General features: G+C 39.1%; 1 protein-coding gene across 3 annotated transcripts in view; it reads right to left on the bottom strand.

Annotated features, from left to right (window-relative positions):
• Positions 1 to 22,984, bottom strand: part of SCAI (suppressor of cancer cell invasion) — a 145,637-nt gene that overhangs the window by 89,676 nt on the left and 32,977 nt on the right. The window contains exon 2 of one of the 3 annotated variants that reach the window (XM_067743331.1): positions 10,710 to 10,807. The exons of the other annotated variants lie outside the window; for them this stretch is intronic. The gene's annotated coding sequence lies outside the window, so the exon portion shown is untranslated. The remainder of the gene's footprint in view (positions 1 to 10,709; positions 10,808 to 22,984) is intronic. 3 annotated transcript variants of the gene reach the window in all.

Raw genomic sequence — 22,984 nt, 5'->3', positions numbered from 1 at the left:
CAGAAAAAGCTTTTGGCAAAATTCAACACCCATTTATGATAAAAACTCTCCAGAAAGTGGGCATAGAGGGAACCTACCGCAACATAATAAAGGCCGTATATGACAAACCCACAGCCAGCATCATTCTCAATGGTGAAAAACTGAAAGCATTTCCTCTAAGATCAGGAATAAGACAAGGATGTCCACTCTCGCCACTATTATTCAACATAGTTTTGGAAGTCCTAGCCACAGCAATCAGAGGAGAAAAAGAAATAAAAGGAATACAAAGTGGAAAAGAAGAAGTAAAACTGTCACTGTCTGCGGATGACATGATACTATACATAGAGAATCCTAAAGATGCCACCAGAAAACTACTAGAGCTAATCATTGAATCTGGTAAAGTAGCAGGATACAAAATTAATGCACAGAAATCTCTTGCATTCCCATACACTAACAACGAAAGATCAGAAAGAGAAATTAAGGAAACAATACCATTCACCATTGCAACAAAAAGAATAAAATACCTAGGAATAAACCTACCTAAGGAGGTAAAAGACCTGTACTCAGAAAACTATAAGACACTGATGAAAGAAATTAAAGATGATACCAACAGATGGAGAGATATACCATGTTCCTGGATTTGAAGAATCAACATTGTGAAAATGACTATACTACCCAAAGCAATCTACAGATTCAATGCAATCCCTATCAAACTACCAATGGCATTTTTCACAAAAATGAACAAAAAATTTTTGTTTTGCTCATTAGAACAAACAAAAAATCACACAATTTGTATGGAAACACAAAAGAACCCGAATAGCCAAAGCAATCTAGAGAAAGAAAAACAGAGCTGGAGGAATCAGGCTCCCTGACTTCAGACTACACTACAAAGCTATAGTAATCGAGACAGTATGGTACTGGCACAAAAACAGAAACATAGATTAATGGAACAGGACAGAAAGCCCAGAGATAAACCCACACACAAATGGTCACCTTATCTTTGATAAGGGAGGCAAGAATATACAATGGAGAAAAGACAGCCTCTTCAATAAGTGGTTCTGGGAAAACTGGACCGCAAACTGGACAGCTACATGTAAAAGAATGAAATTAGAACACTCCCTAACACCGTATACAAAAATAAACTCAAAATGGATTAAAGACCTAAATGTAAGGTCAGACACTATAAAACTCTTAGAGGAAAACATAGGCAGAACACTCTTTGACATAAATCACAGCAAGATCCTTTTTGACCCACCTCCTAGAGAAATGGAAATAAAAACAAAAATAAACAAATGGGACCTAATGAAACTTCAAAGCTTTTGCACATCAAAGGAAACCATAAACAAGGTGAAAAGACAACTCTCAGAATGGGAGAAAATATTTGCATATGAAGCAGCTGACAAAGGATTAATCTCCAAAATATACAAGCAGCTCATGCAGCTCAATATCAAAAAAACAAACAATCCAATCCAAAAATGGGCAGGAGATGTAAATAGACATTTCTCCAAAGAAGATATACAGATTGCCAGCAAACACATGAAAGGATGGTCAACCTCACTAATATTGGAGAAATGCAAATCAAAACTGCAATGAAGTATCACCTCACACTGGTCAGAATGGCCCTCATCAAAAAATCTACAAACAATAAATGCTGGAGAAGGTATGGAGAAAAGGGAACCCTCTTGCACTGTCGGTGGGAATGTAAATTGATACAGCCACTACAGAGAACAGTATGGAGGTTCCTTAAAAAACTAAAAATAGAACTACCATATGACCCAACAATCCCAATACTGGGCATACACCCTGAGAAAACCATAATTCAGAAAGAGTCGTGTACCACAACGTTCACTGTGGCACTATTTACAATAGCCAGAACATGGAAGCAATCTAACTGTCCACCAACAGATGAATGGATAAAGAAAATGTGGCACATATATACAATGGAATATTACTCAGCCATAAAAAGAAACGAAATCGAGTTATTTGTAGTGAGGTGGATGGACCTAGAGTCTGTCATACAGAGTGAAGTAAGTCAGAAAGAGAAAAACAAATACTGTATGCTAACACATATATATGGAATCTAAAAGAAAAAAAAAAAGGTTCTGACGAACTTAGGGGCAGGACAGGAATAAAGACGCAGACATAGAGAATGCACTTGAGGACAAGGGGAGGGGGAATGGTAAGCTGGGACAAAGTGAGAGAGTAGCACTGACATATATACACTACCAAAGGTAAAATAGATAGCTAGTGGGAAGCAGCCACATAGCACAGGGAGATCAGCTCGGTGCTTTGTGACCACCTAGAGGAGTGGGATAGGGAGTGTGGGAGGGAGACGCAAGAGGGAGGGGATATGGGGATATATGTATACATATAGCTGATTCACCGTGTTATACAGCAGAAACTAACACAACATTGTAAAGCAATTATACTCCAATAAAGATATTTCTAAAAATTTAAAAAAATAAAAAGGCAACTGTATTTCTATATCCTAAGATAAATAATTAGAAAGTGAAACTTTAAAGAAAATTAAAGCATTGACATTAGCACCAAATAACACCAAATAACTAGGAATAAATATAATGCAGATGTGTAAGACCTCATCACAGAAGACTGTAAAACTCTGAGAGTTAAATTAAAGAAAAATTAATAGAAAATTAAGAATATGCCATTTTTTTTACTGGAAGCTTGAAAATTATAAACACATCAATTCTCCCTAAATTGGTCTATAGATTTAATGCAGTACTAATCAAAATCTTAATAAACTTATTCAGATTTGTGGTAATGGACAAGTTGATTCTATAATTTATATGGAAATGCCAAGAGCCAACAGCAGCTAAATTAATCTTGAAGAACAACAAGATGGGAAGACTTACTCCACTGGATATCAAAAATTTTATAAAGTTCCAGGATTGAAGACTGTGGTACTGGTGCAGGAAGAGAAAAGCAGACCAATATGACAGAACAGAGTTGAGAAATGACCCACAAGTAAACAGATACTCGATTTATAACAAAGGTAGCAGTGTAAAACAATGAGAAAAAATAGTTTATCAAAAAAATAAAAAACAGAAGTAAAGAAAGGAAGAGAAAAAGAGCTAGTGTGGGGTCAGCTGGATATCTAAATTAAAAGAAAAAACATGAATCTTGAGACCTACTTATGTCATACATATGTCATACACAAAAATAAATTCTAGGTATATTGTGGATATAAATGTAAAAGGTAAAATAAAGTAGTACTTATATGATAATATAAGAAGCTATCTTTATGACCATGGGGTAAAAACTGATCTCTTAAACAGATCACTAAAAGTACTCATCATGAAGGAAAAATTGGACAATTTAAAAAACGAAGTATGTATTGTGTTGCTCAAAAGACACCATTAAGAAAGTGAAAAGACAAGCCACAGAGTAAAAGAAGATGTTTGCAATATATATATTTGACAAAGGACTTGTAACCAAAATAATAAATGAAGAACCCCTATAAATCAGTAAGAAAAAACAATCAATCCAATAAAAAAGGAGACAGTAGGCAAAAGGCTTGAATAGACACTTCACAAAGGGGATGGCCAAATGAAAGGGTGCTGACTTTCATTAGTCGTCAGAGAAATGCAAATTAAAGCCAAACGACACATCTACCAGAATGTCTCGAATAGTTTTTAAAAACCTGATAATCCCACATGTTGGAAGAATGTGCAGGACCATGAGCTACTAGAAAACTATCTAGCAGTATCTACTAATGTGTACTCAGCAACTAGGAAAATATACCAAGAGATATGCACCGTGTGTGCACCAAAAGACATTTACAAGTATGTTCACAGAAGTAAAATTTGTAACTGCCAAAATCTGGAAGCAATCAAGTATCTATCAATAATGAATTAGATAAATAAGTGGAATACTATATAGTATAATGAAAATGAACGCACTACAGCCACCTGCAACAACATGGATGGACCCAGCATAATGCTGAGTGAAAGGAAGCAGACCCAAAAGAACACATATCATATGACTCCAATACACAAGGCACAAAACAGATAAAATCAGACCTTGGTATTTGACAGACTGATCAAGATAGTGGTTACTTTTAGGGAGGAGGCATGAAATAAGAGGAATGCTAAAAATATTTTATTTTTTGACCTGGAGTTAACATTGTGAAAATTCATTAAGCCATACATTTATTATGTATAAAGAAAGAAGGAAGAGGAAGGACAAACACCAGACTCAGGTGGTTTTTAAAAGTAAGTTTTACAGGGGCTTCCCTGGTGGCTCAGTGGTTAAGAATCTGCCTGCCAATGCAGGGGACATGGGTTCAAGCCCTGGTCCAGGCAGATCCCACATGCCACGGGGCATCTAAGCCCGTGCACCACAGCTACTGAGCCTGCGCTCTAGAGCCTGCAAGCCACAACTACTGAAGCCAGCGTGCCACAACTACTGAGCCCACATGCTGCAACTACTGAAGCCCACACACCTAGAGCTCGTGCTCCACAACAAGAGAAGCCACCACAATGAGAAGCCCACGTACTGCAACGAAGAGTAGCCCCCACTCGCTGCAACTAGAGAAAGCCCGTGCGCAGCAGTGAAGACCCAACACAGCTAAAAATAAAATAAAATTTAAAACGTAAGTTTTACCAAACGCTTGAAAAACGTAACACTGAGTATACTTCCCTTCCAAGATTCATTTTAATAAAGCTAATATAATTTTGACACCAAGGGCAAAAGAAGAGCAATACAAAAAAGCAGAACAACAAGACAAAGTCCATATTATATAAACAGTTGTTACTGCCTCAAATGTTTGTAATATTAATTTTGACACCAAGGGCAAAAGAAGGGCAATACAAAAAAGCAGAATAACAAGACAAAGTTCATATTATATAAACAGTTGTTACTGCCTCAAATGTTTGTAATGTTAATAGATTATGGATAATTGAAATTTTAATATAAAGCAGCAAACAAAATTTCACTGGTTTACTACAAAATAAATGGTAAATTAAGACTTATGAATGAAATATATAGGTGTCTATGTCAATTATTTGGGGAAAATACATAATATGTGGTAATCTATAAACATTAGTTCTGTAGACATTTATGGGAAGCATATGTGCAAACATACCACATGGGTAACAATAAAAGATGATACAGGGCTTCCCTGGTGGCGCAGTGGTTGAGAGTCCGCCTGCCAATGCAGGGGACACGGGTTCGTGCCCCGGTCTGGGAAGATCCCACATGCCGCGGAGCAGCTAGGCCCATGAGCCATGGCCGCTGAGCCTGCGCGTCCAGAGCCTGTGCGTCCGGAGCCTGTGCTCCGCAACGGGAGAGGCCACAACAGTGAGAGGCCCGTGTACAGCAAAAAAAAAAAAAAAGATGATACAAAGAAAAGGACATATTTTGTTGTGGGTTATGTTGTTGTGGGTTAAATTGTGTGCCCCCGCAAAAAAAAAAAAAAGATGTTGAACTCCTTACCCCTTGTACTGTCAATGTAAACTTATTTGGAAACAGGGTGTTTGCAGATATAATTAAGATTTAAGTTAACAAGAGGTCATATTGGAATAGAGTAAGCCCTTAATCCAATATGACTAGTATCCTTATAAGCTGAGGAAAAAAGACATAGAGACAGACACCCACAGAGAGGAGAATGCCATGTGAAGACACAGACACAGAGGGAAGAGCTAAATGAAGAAAGAGACAGAGATTGGAATTATGTAGCTACAAGCCAAGGAACCGCCAGAAGCTAGACAAGAGGCATGGAACAGATTCTCCCTCTGAGCTTCAAAAAAGGAACCAATTCTGCCAGTACTCTGACTTTGGACTTACGGCCTCCTGCAGTATGAGAGCACAAATTTCTCTTGTTGTAAACAACCCAGTTTGTGGTAATTTATTACAGCAGCCCTAGGACACCAATCCATATGTGATACAGTCCTAACACAGATTACAAAATAGGCACAGAAGCATAAGAGCACTGAATGCACACAACTGCTCAAAGACTTGTTCTGCTAAGTACAGAGCATCTGGCAAATTATTGACCTGCCTTGTTGACAATTTCTTTTTAAAGGAAGTCTTGACAAAAGCAACAAGAGAAACTGCTACTCTGGACTGAATTCTAAGTAAATGGTGAGCAATACAAAAGCATGAAAGAAATCTATGCAGAGTCACAACAGCAGCAGAAAGGACCTCAGAATAAGACAGAAGAAGCATTCCTGTTCCAAACACTTTCTAGTTTTGTGACTGTAAACAAACAAAAAACTTTAGCTAACACTGAGTTGCACATTTTTAATCCACAAAAACAAGCAATTTACACTTGTTCTGCTACCTTAGATAACTGCTGTGAAGACAGGTGTGAAAGAAGACTGAAAACACTATATAATGTATAATACCACCATCATTATTATTCTGCAGTTTAGTGATGTTTCAAAAAGATAGGGAACGACCCTGTGATTAGACCGAAAAGGGAAACAGGTCGAGAAAAGAATGGAAGTACATAGGAAATGAAACCAAAGTATAATAAAAAGATTTATTCTGACAAAGTAGAGAAGATATTTATAGAAATCACATGGTAGGAAAGAGACATTTTCTTATGCATTCAGAATTTTTAAGACAGGTAAAAGAGATGGAATGGCTATATAATTAAGCATCAGCATTAGAGAGTCTCACACATACGTTTTCTCAGCTATAAAAATGGAATATTAATAATAGCTTCCTCATAAAGCTGTTGGACAATAAAATGAACTAATGGATATAAAATTGCCCTGTAAATTATAGTGTACTTTAAAATTATTAGTTGTAAAATTGTTATAAATGCACTCAAAACAGAGCATAAATTGAAAAGTAGCAAGTACAAAACAATGTTGAATGTGTGTGTGCGTATGTGGGGGTTGATTATGACGGTTTTGCTATATTCAATGAAAAAGGAACAAGAAGCTACTGCTTCAGATGGCATTCCTATAATAGGAACCAAATAGAGTGCAAAGCATCTTCACGTATCAAAGAGAGCAGAAAAATATCCTAAATTATATACAAATTATTTTCTGAAAACAATTTTTCTGACTTACTCCAACATGCAATTGCAGTTAAGTTTCAAGCTATAACAACAATTCTTTGAGAAATGCATAAGTACCAAACTGCTCATGGTTCAATACAGAAAGAGACTGAATGAACTGAGGGCAAAGAGAGGTTAAGAAAAAAAAGCCAAAAGAGCGAAGGCATGGAGCAGAGGTGATACACATATAGCCAGAAGGCCATTTGTAAGATATTGTCCATGAGACTATACATATATCATTTTGCCTACCGAATGTGGAGAAACAGAAGTGTTTACCTAATACATCCGCATATGCAAATTCCAGTACTTATTCAACTGAGACATAGCACACAGCCTAAAAGAAAGGAAAGGAAGCCTGTCACTCAGTCAGCCATCTAAACAGAACAACTATCAGGACTTCCCTGGTGGTGCAGTGGTTAGAAGTCCACCTGCCAATGCAGGACACGGGTTCGATCCCTGGTCTGGAAGGATCCCACATGCCGTGGAGCAACTAAGCCCATGTACCATGACTGCTGAGCCTGCGCTCTAGAGACGACAAGCCACGACTGCTGAGACCTCGTGCCACAGCTACTGAGGCCCACGTGCCTGGAGCTCATGCTCCGCAACGGGAGAAGCCACCGCAATGAGAAGCCTGCGCACCGCAATGAACAGCAGCCCCCGCTCGCCGCAACTAGCCCACGCACAGCAATGAAGACCCAACGCAGCCAAAAATAAATAAATAAATAAATTTTAAAAAATAAAATGAAAAGAACAACTATCAACAAGATACATGCAAAGGCTATTTATGAAGCTAATGGGGCAGGAAACACAAAACTATGTAAAATGAAAGAAAGTAACAAATATTTATACCCTGGAGAATGATGTGAGGAAACATGACTTAAAGCAGCCTGGGGCTAATAAATCATAAAAACTGTTTTGGGTGGAAAACCTACAGAGGCAGCAGTCAAATACTATGTAGATCAATTTAAAGGGCCATTTACGCACAACACAAAAACTCGAGAGGGAACAAGACTTTCAGGCAAGAGTCTCAATCAGCTACCACGACACTACTCCTATTCAGTAGGTAAAGAAGCGCAGGCCACACAGACTTTTCCTTCTTTTTTTTTTTTATAATTAATTTTTATTGGAGTATAGTTGCTTTACAATGCAGACTTTTCCTTCTTAATCACATACAAAGACAGCAGAAGCAGCAGCCAAAGGTCACGTAGACAATACGCTAAACAGGTACTATGGGGACTTCCCTGGTGGTCGAGTGGGTAAGACTGTGCTCCCAATGCAGGGGGCCCAGGTTTAATCCCTGGTCAGGAAACTAGATCCCGCATGCCGCAATTAAGAAACCCGCATACCGCAACTAAGAGTCCACAGGCCGCAACAAAGAAGGCTGCATGCCACAACTAAGAGTCCGCATGCTGCAATGAAGAAGTCTGCATGCCACAACTAAAGATCCCTCATGCTGCAACGAAGATCCCGCGTGCCGCAACGAAGACCTGGTGTAGCCTAAATAAATAAATAAATAATAAATTAGCAAAAAAGAAAAACAGGTACCATGCAAATCATTTGAGGCCACCCAAAACCAACTCTCAGCATACTCTGAGAGAAGGCTGTTAGTCATCCAAATGTTAGTTAGGTCATACCTGATTTGTATTAAGAAGAATTAAAGGGGCTTCCCTGGTGGCACAGTGGCTAAGAATCTGCCTGCCAATGTGGGGGACACAGGTTCAAGCCCTGTTCTGGGAAGATCCCACATGCTGTGTGTGAAGCAACTAAGCCTGTGCACCACAACTGCTGAGCCTGCGCTGTAGAGTCTGCACACCACAACTACTGAAGCCCAAGTGCCACAACTACTGAAGCCCATGTGCCGCAACTACTGAGCCTGTGTGTTGCAACTACTGAAGCCCGTGTGCCTAGAGCCCATGCTCTGAAACAAGAGAAGCCACCACAATGAGAAGCCCACGTACCACAACGAAGAGTAGCCCCTGCTCACCACAACTAAAGAAAGCCCGTGTGCAGCAATCAAGACCCAATGCAGCCAAAAATTAATTAATTAAAAAAAAGAACTAGTGACTTCGCTGGTGGCGCAGTGGTTAAGAGTCCTCCTGCCAATGCAGGGGACACAGGTTCGAGCTCTAGTCCGGGAAGATGCCACATGCTGTGGAGCAACTAAGCCCATGCGCCACAACTACTGAGCCCGTGTGCCACAACTACTGAAGCCCGTGCTCCTAGAGCCTGTGTTCCACAACAAAAGAAGCCACTGCAATGAGAAGCCCACGCAATGCAACAAAGTGTAGCCCCCCACTCACTGCAACTAGAGAAAGCCTGTGTACAACAACGAAGACCCAATGCAGCCAATAAATAAATAATTTTTTTTAAAAACTAAAAAAAAAAGATAGTTGTGATTTATACTGTAACAATTTTGCTTTCCTAAACTGCATTTTTTATCTGCAATAAGCTGGAAGCAGAAGTAAGAAAATAATAAACTTTTCAACAAAAGAAAAAGTTATTGTTTCTTTTAGCAATAACTGATTGGAGACATCTATATCTATATATGATATATATGTTACAACTTTATTGAGATATGATTCATATACCAGGCAATTTACCTATTTAAGAGTACAAGTCAGTGGTTTTTAATATATTCCTAAGTTTTGCAACCATCACCACATCCAACTTTAGAAATTTTCATCACCCCCCAAAGAAACCCCAGATTCATTAGCAGCCATATCCCCATTTTGCCCCCAAATCACCTCCCTCCAACCCTGGGCAACTACTAGTCTACTTTTGGTCTCTATGCATTTAACTTCTGGATATTTCATGTAAATGGAATCATACAATATGTGACCTTTTCTGACTGGCTTCTTCACTTAGCATAATATTTTCAAGGGTCATCCACATTGTAGCATATATCAGTACTTCATTCTTTTTATGGCTGAATAATATTCCATTATATAGGTATACCATATTTTGTTAATCCAATCATCAGCTGATGGACAATTGTACTGATTTCACTTTTTACCTATTATGAATAATGCCACCATGAAAATTTGTATACAAGTTTTTATGTGGCCATGTTTTCATTTCCTTTGGGTATACACCAACCAGTAAAATTGCTGGGTCATACAGTAACTCTGTGCTTAACCTTCTGAGGAACTACCAGACTATTCTCCAAAATGGGTGCACCATTTTATAATTGCAGCATGCATGAGGGATCCTACTTCTCCATATCCTTGCCAACACTGTCTTTTTCATTCTAGCCATTCCACTGGGTATGAAGTAGTATCTCACCGTGGTTTTGATTTGCATTTCCCTGATGGCTAGTAATGTTGAGTATCCTTCCATGTGCTTATTGGTCCTTTATATATCTTCTTTGAAGAAATGACTACTCAGATCCTTTGCCTATTTTAGGGGTTATTTGTTTTTGCTATTATTGAGTTGTAAGAGTTCATTTATTTATTCTAGATATAAGTACCTTACCAGAGACTTCCCTGGTGGTCAAGTGATTAAGACTCCATGCTCCCAATGCAGGGGGCTGGGGCTCGATCCCTGGTCAGGGAACCAGATCCCACATGCCACAACTAAGAGCCTGCATGCCACAACGAAGACCACACATGCAGCACCAAACATCCCACATGTTGCAACTTAAGACCTGGTACAGTCAAATAAATAAACAAATATTTTTAAATAAATAAATAAATAAGTACCTTACCAGCTACATGATTTGCAAATATATTCTCCCTTTTTCTGGTTTGTCTCATCACTTTCTTAGGTTGATTATATTTCTATTTTTTCTTTTGTCGCTTTAACCTTTATTTTTATCAAAATAATAGATACAGAATTAGCAATTCAACAGTACCCAAAAACACTTAAATAAAAAGCAGCAGCCCACTGGCTCACCCTTCCTCCACCAGCTCCATACCACCAGCAACAACAACTTTCAACTCTTCTGGCTGATTCACCTGGTAGTTTCCCTACATAAGCCTACATAAGAAGCATTTCTTGCAATTGCTTGATTCATCCATTTTTGACATTACAGATTTTCTAAAATAACAAATAAGGAATTAGTTCTCTTATACTTCTAGAACCCCTCCCAATATTGTTATATCATTATTTGGGGTTAAATCAGTGAATCTTTAAATTATATACCTTCCAGTTAAATCAATAATTAATGTTTAAATAATGAACGCTTTTATAACTTCATTATATGGCATCAAATAGGGTATTAAGAGAGAGGGAAGCTCAGCATATAATTGAGAAAGATCCTCAGACATCTTTAACTGATAGGAGGCTGCACTTCTTTTAAATCCTATTTGTCATTTCTTTTTTTTTTTTTTTTTTTGCGGTACGCGGGCCTCTCACTGTTATGGCCTCTCCCGTTGCGGAACACAGGCTCCGGACGCGCAGGCTCAGCGGCCATGGCTCACGGGCCCAGCCGCTCCGCGGCATGTGGGATCTTCCCGGACCAGGGGCACGAACCCGTGTCCCCTGCATCGGCAGGCGGACTCTCAACCACTGCGCCACCAGGGAAGCCCCAACACACAGTTTTCACGCAAGATTCAATCACAAAAGCAGGAATCAGATTCCTTCCCTTTGTGAAGGGAATAAGTGCACACCACTTATTAACAAAGCACACGAATTACTCCTTGAATTATAATGATAAACAAAATGACATGCAAATTATAAAAGGTTCCTTGATTGCCTACATACTACCAGAAAACAGCTTAAAATATGGGATTACTTGTCTAGAGGAAAGTTACCAAGTAGATAAATCACCCCTCAACAACCCGGACTTGTGGTCACTTGCAGCTGAAGGAAGAGAAGGGCAGGAGGCAGGAGAAATCCAACTACCAGCAGCCAGAAACTATGCCAGGCACTTTATATACCTATTTCATCTTCACACCTCTCTAAGGCAGGCACTGTTACCAGCATTTAGAGATGAAAAAAGAGGCTCAAATAAGTTATTTATCCAAAGTTACACAATTGGAAAAGTACTCCGAAGTCATGCTCAAAGGACCCTCACAGTCAGCACCCTTGTATGAGAATGCAAAGATTACAAAATCGCGTTGCCTGATCTCATTATCCCAGTGCTTCAAATCCTGTGGGCCCTGTCTACCTTTCCCTTAAAACATAGCTTAGAGCATTTTTAAGGCTTTTCCCCCCAGTAACTAGAAATCAAATCACTCTTTGAAAAACCCAAAAGAATCACTACAACAAATATTTTTAAAGGGACTTTGGTTATCAGATCATCCCGTTAAGGAATGAGTCCAACTACTAGATATTTGACTTTGGGCACGTTATTGAACTTTTCTAAGCTTTGAGATTTCTTCAACTCCAAAATGGGGATTATAATATTTACCCTTCATATAGCTATTATGATGATTCAATTAGACAATATTCGTAACACTATAGTCCAGAAAGTGCTATAGTCAGTAATATTAAAACTGGTATACGAGTCTATCAATCACAGTACAAACAGTCCAGTGGTCATTCACTTGACAAACACTGACTGAGAGCCCCCTATATGCAAGGTATTTTTTAGGTGCTGGAGTACAACAGTGAACAAAACAGGCAGAATCCCTGCTTTCACAGAATGTACTTTGTAGTGGAAAGAAAAAAAAAAAGATAAAATAAATATAATGTTCCAAGTACTAAGAAGTACTATGAAGAAAACACAGCAGAGAGTGTGATTGGGGGTAATATTTTAGTCAGAGTAGGTGAGGCGACCTCTGAGAAGGTAACACTGGAGGGGTGATCTCAATGAAGTGACAGAGTGAGCCAAGTAAGGATCAGGGAGGCTCAGGTTCCAGGTGGAGGGAACAAGTACAAGGTGCTGAGGCAGGTATGTACTTGGTAGACTGACGAACAGCAAGAGGTTCTGTCTATAAGTACAACACTGAAAAAAAACCCCAGAAAAACCCAGCTCCTCATAAACAAATATAAACAGGATTCATGGCTGCTGCTTTTTGAGCACTACATAAAAGAGGCAGACGCATAGCACAGGGAGATCAGCTCGGTGCTTTGTGACCACCTAGAGGGGTGGGAGGGAGGGAGATGCAAGAGGGAAGAGATATGGGGATATATGTGTATGTATAACTGATACACTTTGTTATAAAGCAGAAACTAACACACCATTGTAAAGCAATTATACTCCAATAAAGATGTTAAATAAATAAATAGAAATAAAAGAGGCAGAGCAAGAGACTAAAATCCAGACACTCATTTCCCAAGCCCAGCAACCTAGTGGGGGCTGAACCCGCCCGTAGCAGGTATGCATTTTTCTGAATGACCCATCTAGCCAGAGAGACTGCCTTGGTCTAATTTGCACATAGGTTCCAGGTAAGCCCCTGCAGCTCCTATAGGGCTTCCTTTTCAGTAGAATTTATTGGATCTACAATCATCAAAGTGGTGTTAATATGCCTGTCAACTGAGAAATGGAAATAAGCTAATTATGTTGAACTAGATTCTATAATGACATTCATTAACAAAGAGTTATAATGTGAGATAATAACAATTTTCATTGTTCTTCTTGATTTTGATAAAATGTTTTAATCTAGTAAGTTAAAATATGGCTGTGTGATATACAGTGAATCTGGACTCTGAAAACCAAAGTACAAGTCTCAATTGGGCCATTTTCCCCAAAGTCATTCAGCTGACAGTTTAACCTAACTTCAGTTTCCTCACTTGTAAAGTGAGGAAATTCTATTCAAATGTAATCATTTTCTTATTAAGACATCAAGTAAAAAAGCAAATGCAATTATAAATATTATAATAAAAGGAGACAATGGTTTTATCAAGGAAAAAGACCTTGTATATATCAATTGACGTTAAACTAAAAATCAAATAAATAACACCAGGCTTCCACATTTAAAAAAATAAAATTCTTTGCTGCTGAGGAGTTCCATCTGTTCCTGCTGCTTATAACCCACCTAGAGGGTCAAACTGTGCCATGATGATGATGATGTCATAAAAACAGAGCAACACCGCTGACTGAGGACCTCTCACAAGAGGACCAAGCGTCAAATTGATCAGAGTCCTCTCATCTGGGCTGATCAAATCTTAATCTTCTGCAGCCCTCTACTCTTGGCAAACTTCAGGTCTGTCCTTAGCACAAGGAGGCAGCTATTTTTTAGCCAATTAGAAGTCATTAAACTGACTTAAGTGTCTCCACATTCTCAAAATGTTCCTGGATCAACCCTGTCAGAAACTGTTTTTCTCTCAACTCTAAATTACTCTCATTTAGCTCAGCTGCCATATATCAGTCATTCATGTACATTCACCATCCTCTTACTAGATTGTAAGTTACTTGAAAGTGGTAGCTGTCTGAAATCTCCTTCCTCAAAGTACCTTGTACAAGGGCTCTGAATACTGTTCCCAGACAACTCCAGAAGATGAACTGATCAAAGGTAGTGAAAAAGTCTGTGTGTACCCGCCACATGACAGGCCCTGTTCTGGGTGCTGGAGAATTTTTTTTTTTTAATATTTATTTATTTGCTGCACCAGGTCTTAGTTGTGGCATGCAGGCTCTAGTTCCCTGACCAGGGATGGAACCCGGGCCCCCTGCACTGGGAGCGCAGAGTCTTAACCACTGGACCACCAGGGAAGTCCCTGTGTGTGTGTGTGTGTGTGAATTTAAGATACCAAAGATGACCAGAAGTAAAGAAAAGTGACTGTGGCAGGGACTTGAGAATCTGCAAACTCTGGAGATGTACATCACCTGAGCATGTAGGGATGCCAAATAACTGGCATCTAGAAAATGAAAAAAGGTAAATGTTCACCCTTCTGAGAAAGAAGTCTATAATACATTGGCATAGTGGTGCATGAAGAGCCTGTAAGTGTCTTGTGAAGACAAGGAAATCCCTCAAAATCCCAAAGCCTTCACCAGACTTCCGATCTAAAAATATGCAGATTGGGACTTGCTTGGTGGCGCAGTGGTTAAGAATCCGCCTGCCAATGCAGGGGACACGAGTTCAAGCCCTGGTCTGGGAAGATCCCACATGCCGCGAAGCAACTGAGCCTGTGCTCCACAACTACTTAGCCTGTGCTCTAGAGCCTGCGAGCCACAACTACTGAGCCCGTGTGCCACAACTACTGAAGCCCGTGCACCTAGAGCCCGTGCTGAGCAACAAAGAGAAGCCACTGCAATGAGAAGCCCGTGCACAGCAATGAAGAGTAGCCCCCACTCGCTGCATCTAGAGAAAGCCCGCGCGCAGCAACGAAGACCCAAAGCAGCCAAAAATAAATGAACAAAAAATGAATAAAAGGGCTCCCCTGGTGACACAGTGGTTGAGAGTCTGCCTGCTGATGCAGGGGACACGGGTTCGTGTCCCAGTCCAGGAAGATCCCACATGCCGCGGAGCGGCTGGGCCCATGAGCCATGGCCCGTGAGCCATGGCCGCTGAGCCTGCGTGTCCGGAGCCTGTGCTCCACAACGGGAGAGGCCACGGCAGTGCGAGGCCCGCGTACCGCACCGCCCCCCGCCAAAAAAAGAACAAAAATAAATAAAAATTAAAAATATGCAGATTAATTATCAGGAGACTGACTTCTGATATCAGCATGTGTTCTACAAAGATATATTTGGGACCGGCACAGAGGCGACATAGCAGAGTGGTTAAGAACACTGGCGCCAAACTGCCTGCGCTCAAATCGTGGCTCTGCTACTAACTACTCAAATAGAGCTGTGTGATACTCGCCAAGTTATTTCACCTCTTCGTGCCCCAACTTCCCCATATGTAAAATGTGGATGAAATAGGATCTGCCTCTTCGGGATGTCATGAAGATTAAATGAGAATGTATGTAAAGTGTTCAGAAGAGAGCCAGGCACACATTAAATGTCATTATCGTAGGATTACCATTTAATTTACCATCTAAACTGGGACAATTTGGTGAATAAAAAGAGACATTATTAATAATGACATCAAGACACTGCAAAAACCTAGACTGTATCAGGCAAACCAGACATATGGTCACGCTATGAGTCAGCGTTCAAAGAAACCTAGTGAGTGTGACCAGAGAATTCCCTGCTTCACCTCTTTACATGCAGGCCACCCACAGATGCAAATACCAAAGGTTAACAAGTGAATTATATTCATCTGCATGCACCTGTGTTGGCACTAAATGAGGATACTTAGTTTTTCCTGTAAATGGCTTCAATTGTACTATACCACTCAATATCAGCACAATCCCTCAAGATCAATGACAAGCATCCAACAAATACTGAGTACATGGTAACGGTAACAAGCAGAAAGGTCACCTGGCTTGTTAGGTAAGGTTAAGTTGTAAGGTAAGACTTGCTCCTAGCCCTCAAGAAGCTAACCACCAGTTAAATGATTCCTGCAGGTAGTTTCCTCCAATCATTCCCCAGAGGCCACCGCTATAGCAAATACACCAAAGCAGGAAGGAATCTCAGAGAAATACTGAAAAAGATGAAAAGGCGACTTGAAAAATGAACACAGTAGAAAAGAGAAATAGAGTACTTCATTATTTTACATGGCACTGCCAAATAGTTTAAGACATTCTTCAAAGAAAAAACAAAATTTGCAAAAAGCATTTGTGACAGATAGCTTTTGTTTTGGCCTACGCAGCATCCACTCCCCTTTCTTTGCAGAATTAATGCTCTTCTGTTACATGCAATCTCATTAGAAACAAAAAATTCAACTTGGAAGAAAACATAATTCAAGAGAGGGAAAAAGAAGGAGAAGGAGAGAAAATGAATCAGGGAAATTGTGTGTGATAATGGCTCAAAAAGAGTTCTCATGTTTTAGAGACAGGTACTGAAACATTTACAGATGAAATGATGTGACGTCTGGAATCTGCTTCAGAATACTCAGGGTCAGGGGAGGGTGGTGGATTTGGATGAAATGAGACTGGCTATGAATTCATGATTGTTGAAGCTAAGTGGTAAGTACATTGGGGGATAATTATTCTACTTGATTTTCTCTAAGTTTAAAATTTTTCATAGGAAAAATATTTAGTTCATATACAGTATGGTCTTAACTTTATAAAAGCATTTCTCTATTCTTCTGTATATATGCATGGAAAGATATCGGGGATAATGTTCATCTAGTGTGAATGATTTCTGCGTGGTGAGATCTGGGATAACTTCATTACTTTCATCCTTGAATTTTCTACATTGTGTGAACCTCAGAACAGTAATTGTGCATTACGTCCCCAAACATAATCGAGTGATATGTCTTAAATCAAAAGCCTAAAATCAAATATGACAACAAATATGTTAACATTGGTTAAATTTGGTGTGAATATGAATAATTATTTTCTATTTGTATTTTCTGTATTATTATTATTTTTAAATATTTATTTATTTATTTTAACTGCTAGGGGTCTTAGTTGCAGTGTGCGGGATCTTTAGTTTTGGCATGCGGGATCTAGTTCCCTTAATAGGGATCAAACCCGGGCCCCCTGCATTGGGAGCATAGAGTCTTAACCACTGGTCCAGCAGGGAAGTCCCTTCTGTATTATTTTTAATTAAAACATTAATCAAGTACTTGTGAAGATTCTCTAACATAGGTTTCTCAACCTTGCCACTACTAACATTTGGGGCCAAATAATTCTTTGTTGTGTGTGGCTGTCTTGTGCACTATAGAGTGTTTAGCTGCATCCCTGGCCTCTACCCACTGGATACAAGTAGCACCACTAGCACCCTACTTGTTGTGACAATGAAAAACACCTGCAGGGACTTCCCTGGTGGTCCAGTGGCTAACGCTCCGTGCTCCCAATGCAGGGCGCCCAGGTTCGATTCCTGGTCAGGGAACTAGATCCCACATGCTGCAATTAAGAGTTTGTATGCCACACGAAGATTGAAGATCCCGTGTGCCACAACTAAGACCTGGGACAGCCAAATAATTAAATAAATAAATGTAAAAAATAAAAAATAAAATAAAATAAAAATAAAAACACCTGCAGATATTACCAAATGTGCCCTGGGAGGTAAAATCACCCCTAGCTAAGAACCACTGCTCTAACATAACATATATCTTATCCAAAGCATTCTCAATTCTGCAAAACACAAATTCCCCAATCCTTAGGTATATCCTGCACACCTAAAAATAATTTTCAACATTATATCACTTTCTCTCTTATTCTTAATTCAGTTACAACTCTACTTGTAGTTCAGACTACCTCAAGTAGATAAACCAATTTTGCTGCTACATGTTTAATGATTCAATAAAAATTATACTATTTATGATACTTAGTTCCAAAGCCTGAAACTAAAAACCTTAGGCTATATATAGTACTATAACCTTCAAAAATATGGGGAAAAAGCATTAAAAGGTTACATAATCCAATCTTCTTAAAATGTACCACTCAACCTTTGGTCAAACTAAACAGTCCCCAAACTAGTCCCAAAGCAGAGTAACTCACAAAGATGAATGAGCAAAGAATAACACAACTATCATCTAGCCTCTTACTACTCAAATGAGATCTGCAGACCAGAAACATCAGCATCACAGCAGAGCTCATCAGAAATGTAGAATCTCAGACTCCATCTCGGACCTACTCAATCAGAATCTGCATTTTAACAAGCTCTCCTGGTGATGTCCAGGCACATTAAGTTTGAGAAGCAATGATCTAGCTTTATACAAACTTGCTCGAAGCCGAAGTTTAGAGGGCTATATTCTTGTAATATAGAGAACAAGTTTCTTATACTTACGGAGATGAAAGAAAAACTGTATAATTACAAAAAAGCCACAGGGTCAAAGAAAAATTAATGTAATCCACCTCTACCACCCCCCCCAAAAAAACTATGTCTAATCTTATGAAATCAATCTCAAGGGTGACACAAATGCCTTATTTTAAAATCAAGCTGAGAAATCCAAATAGTCATCTATAATGGATCCCTCCCATTAAGAAAGAAGAATTTAATTAACTCTCCCTGTAAAGAGTAAAACTAGTCTGAATAGCATAAAGCTATGTTTCCTAAACCTGGCTGATTATCCAGGAAATTTTTTTTAATATTTATTTATTTATTTATTTGGCTGCACTGGGTCTTAGTTGCGGCACGCGGGATCTTCATTGCCATGTGCGGGATCTTCATTGCGGCATGCATGATCTTTAGTTGTGGCATGCAGGCTCAAGTTCCCTGACCAGGGATCAAACCCAGGGCCCCTGCATTGGGAGCACGGAGTCTTAACCAGTGGACCACCAGGGAAGTCCCTGGTTTTTGTTTTTTTTTTAATAAAGATTTCTGAGACCTACTTCCAGATATTATGATTCAAGAGTGCTGGGATTCTTTTTTTTTAACTATTTGAGTCATTTCTGATGATTAGTTCCATTCAAAAATCACTGTTTTAAGAGGATTAAAAAAAAAGATACTGTTTTCTTTCTCATTACATTTTTTAATAATGGATATGCATTTGGCCTATTTCAAATAACCAGTATACAATAAAAGACTTAAAAAAAGGGACTAATGAGTCCTGGAGAAAAAAGTTTAGATGAAAGTGAGATTATGTGGTGTCAATTAACCTACACCTAGAAAAAGGCTGGTCAGTCTAGTTAGCAATCGTGTAGTGCCCTGGAAGAAAGGAATCATTTCTGAGTGTCTAGACTTGAACTCACTTCTAAAATGACTAAAACTTGCAACCCCCTTTAGTACCACCACACTGTACATAGAGAAGCTTAGAAAATTTTTCTTAATGAATTAAGGATGCTATGAAATAACTGCTAGATTAGTTACACTGCCCTGTGCAAGATAAGATTGCATCAAGGCCTCTAGATAGGTCTGGAGTCTGAGAAAGAAAAAGAAGGAAGAGAAATAGGAAAAGAGGAGGGAGAGGAAGAGAAAGATAAAAAGGAGAAAGAAGATGATGAAAAAGAATTTTTCCCCAAAAAAGAATTTCAGTAGCAACCTAGTGGGCTATTTCATGAATCTGTCCATTTCTTATCCGTTCTACTGTCACTATCCTAATCTAAGTCAACATCATTTATACTGGAGTCTCACAACTGGTTCTCCCCACTTCTACTACTAAACCCCTTACTTCATTCTTGATGTAGGAGCCAGAGTAATCTTTTTAAAGCTCCTTGAGATAGAGCCAGTGACTCAAGAAATGGTAAGTTCAGGGACTTCTCTGGTGGTCCAGTGGGTAACACTTCGTGCTCCCAGTGCAGGAGGGCGGGGTTAGATCCCTGGTCAGGGAACTAGAGCCCGCGTGCCACAACTCAGACCTGGTGCAGCCAAAATAAATAAATAAATACATAATAAATAAATATATATATATATATATATTTTTAAGTTTGTTCCCTTTAAAAAAAAAGAAATGGTAAGTTCAGAAGTCATTCCTGCAATAGATGCAATAGCAGGGCTCAGAAGGGGCAACAACAGTGTCTGTCTTAGTGCATTTGGGCTGCTATTAAAAATGATCACAGACTGGATGGCTTATAAACAATAGAAATTTACTTCTCACAGCTCTGGAGGCTTGAAGTCTGAGACCAGGTCGCTAGCATGGGTGGGTGAGGACTCTCTTCCAGGGTGCACACTTCTCGTGATATCATCACACAGTGCAAAGAGGCTGAGGAATCTCTCTGTTGCCTCCTTTATAAGGCACTAACCCATGAGGTTCCACTCTCATGATTTAAGCACCTCCCAAAGGCCCCATCTACTCTGGGGGTTAGGATTTGAACGTACGTATTTTAGGGGAACGCACTCATACCGTTAACAGTATCCTTAACCACACATCTCTAACCAAGGTCTTCAGGTGGTATGACTTTGGCAGTAATTCCAGGCCTTCTGATTCCCTTGTTCCTGCCTGTTTTTTGAACCAGATTCTCCAGTCTTTCCATCAGTGCTATGAGGTACTTGACAATCTTCCAATAAATTCCTTTGCTGTTTAAGTTGGCTGGAATTAGGACCTGTAATTCTCAACCAAGACCCTTTCCTGGAACAATGCCATGCCTTTTTCCTTTTTTTTTTAAATGACCTGTCACTAAGTTTAGCCTTCCAAAAATGGGTAGAATTAAAAATTTTATTTTCTTTATTCTAATAACTTTCAATACATCAATACTTAAATATGTAAATATATTTAGATACATATAAAATTCAAATTAAAAATCAGGATGTTCTTCCTTAGAGTCTTGTGATTTAAGGAGGCAGGAAGAAGAGAAAGAATTGTATGAACTGTATGTGTATTGTTAGTCTCTCTAACTCCTATGTGAAATTTGGTGCTTCCAAGGAATATCCTTTACTTATTGGTAAAAAATATGCTGGATATTTCAGAAGGATATGTGGCTTAAAATATATCTGCATTTCAAAGAAGAGATTACAGATGCTTCATGAACCTTCAAGAATTAATTAACAGTCAACAAGCAATAGAAATTTCAATATTTCAATACCAACATTTAAGAATATAAACATATTCAGAACATAACTGAAAATATAACAATAAAAATGATCTCTTACTGGATGTTAAACCTGGATTAAAAGAGACTTACTAAAGCAGCGTAACATTTATTTACTGCGAAATGATTATACTAGTGTACAAAATCAAACACAAGCCTTCAAGAGATAAACTCTTTTGAATGACAGGATTGTTTTAAACTCATTTGGCACTGTTCAATGTTATACACCAGAAAAAATTTGGCGGGCCAATAACCCTAACATTATAATTGACAAAGATGAGGCATGGCAGTGAGATACAGTCATACTGCTTGTAAATTAAGAAACGGAGGGGGCTTCCCTGGTGGCGCAGTGGTTGAGAGTCCACCTGCCGATGCAGGGGACGCAGGTTCGTGCCCCAGTCCGGGAGGATCCCTCATGCCGCGGAGCGGCTGGGCCCGTGAGCCATGGCTGCTGAGCCTGCACGTCCGGAGCCTGTGCTCCGCAACGGGAGAGGCCACAACAGTGAGAGGCCCGCGTACCGGAAAAAAAAAAAAAAAAAGAAATGGAAAGGGTGGGGGGAGAAGTGGATTGGGAGTTTGGGATTAGCAGATGCAAACCATTATATATATGTATAACTGAATCAATCGTTGTACACCAGAAACTAACAAAACATTGTAAATCAACTTTACTTCAATTAAAAAAAATTTTTTTTAAAAAGAAATGGAGGAGGTAGATGTGGGAGAGAACTTCTTTGGTGGTGTTTTTCCTATTTGTTACTGCAAAGGAAACCTCCAATCTAGTTATTAAACTTTCAGTCTGTCTGAGGTAATAGCTATTATGCCAAAAGCAATTACAGAGACTAGAAGTGGAGATCTGAGGTTTTGTTGTTGTTTTAGCTGAAGTAAGATAATTCCTGGGTTTGTGTGCATGTGTTCTTATCCCTTAATCAGTAAGTACATTTACAATTTCAAAACTCTCATTCCTTTTTGCCATTTCTTCTCTATTGGAAAATCATAGATTAAGAAAAACCATTACCCTAGATAAATGTCTCCAATATTACTTTTGATGCAAACATTTTTAGACAGTTTTAAAAAACAGATTGAGTAAATAATGAACATGGGAAAATTACATGCCTGTTAGTAAGGGGTGTTAAACATATTAATCACTGGTACAACAAATGAATGTATGTTTTGTTTAGTGTAACTGTCTCATTGGAACAGTATCTGTAGTTTAAAACCAGTCTCTGCTGACCTTTTTAAAGCTCTATAAAAACCATCAGCAAAGCCCTTGACTGCTAAATATCCTGAGATTTGTTTTGTTTTGTTTTGTTTTACTGTGGCCATACATAACATAATATTTACCATTTTAACCACTTTTAAGTATACAATTCAGTGGCATGAAGTACATTCACACTGCTGTGCAACCATCACCACCATTCACGTTCAGAACTTTTCCATCTTCAGATCTGAAACTCTGTACCCACTGAACAACTCTCTATCCCTCCTCCCCCAACCCCTTGGCAACCACCATTCTACGTTCTGTCTCTATGAATCTGACTAATCTAAGTACCTCAGATAAGTGGAATCACACAATCTTTTTTTTCACTTAGCATAATGTCCTTTTGTGTCTGGCTTATTTCACTTAGCATAATGTCT

Source organism: Pseudorca crassidens, chromosome 7 (genome assembly GCF_039906515.1).
Source record: "Pseudorca crassidens isolate mPseCra1 chromosome 7, mPseCra1.hap1, whole genome shotgun sequence".
Lineage (NCBI taxonomy): Eukaryota > Metazoa > Chordata > Mammalia > Artiodactyla > Delphinidae > Pseudorca > Pseudorca crassidens.
This window is presented reverse-complemented; position numbering and strand designations above follow the sequence as displayed.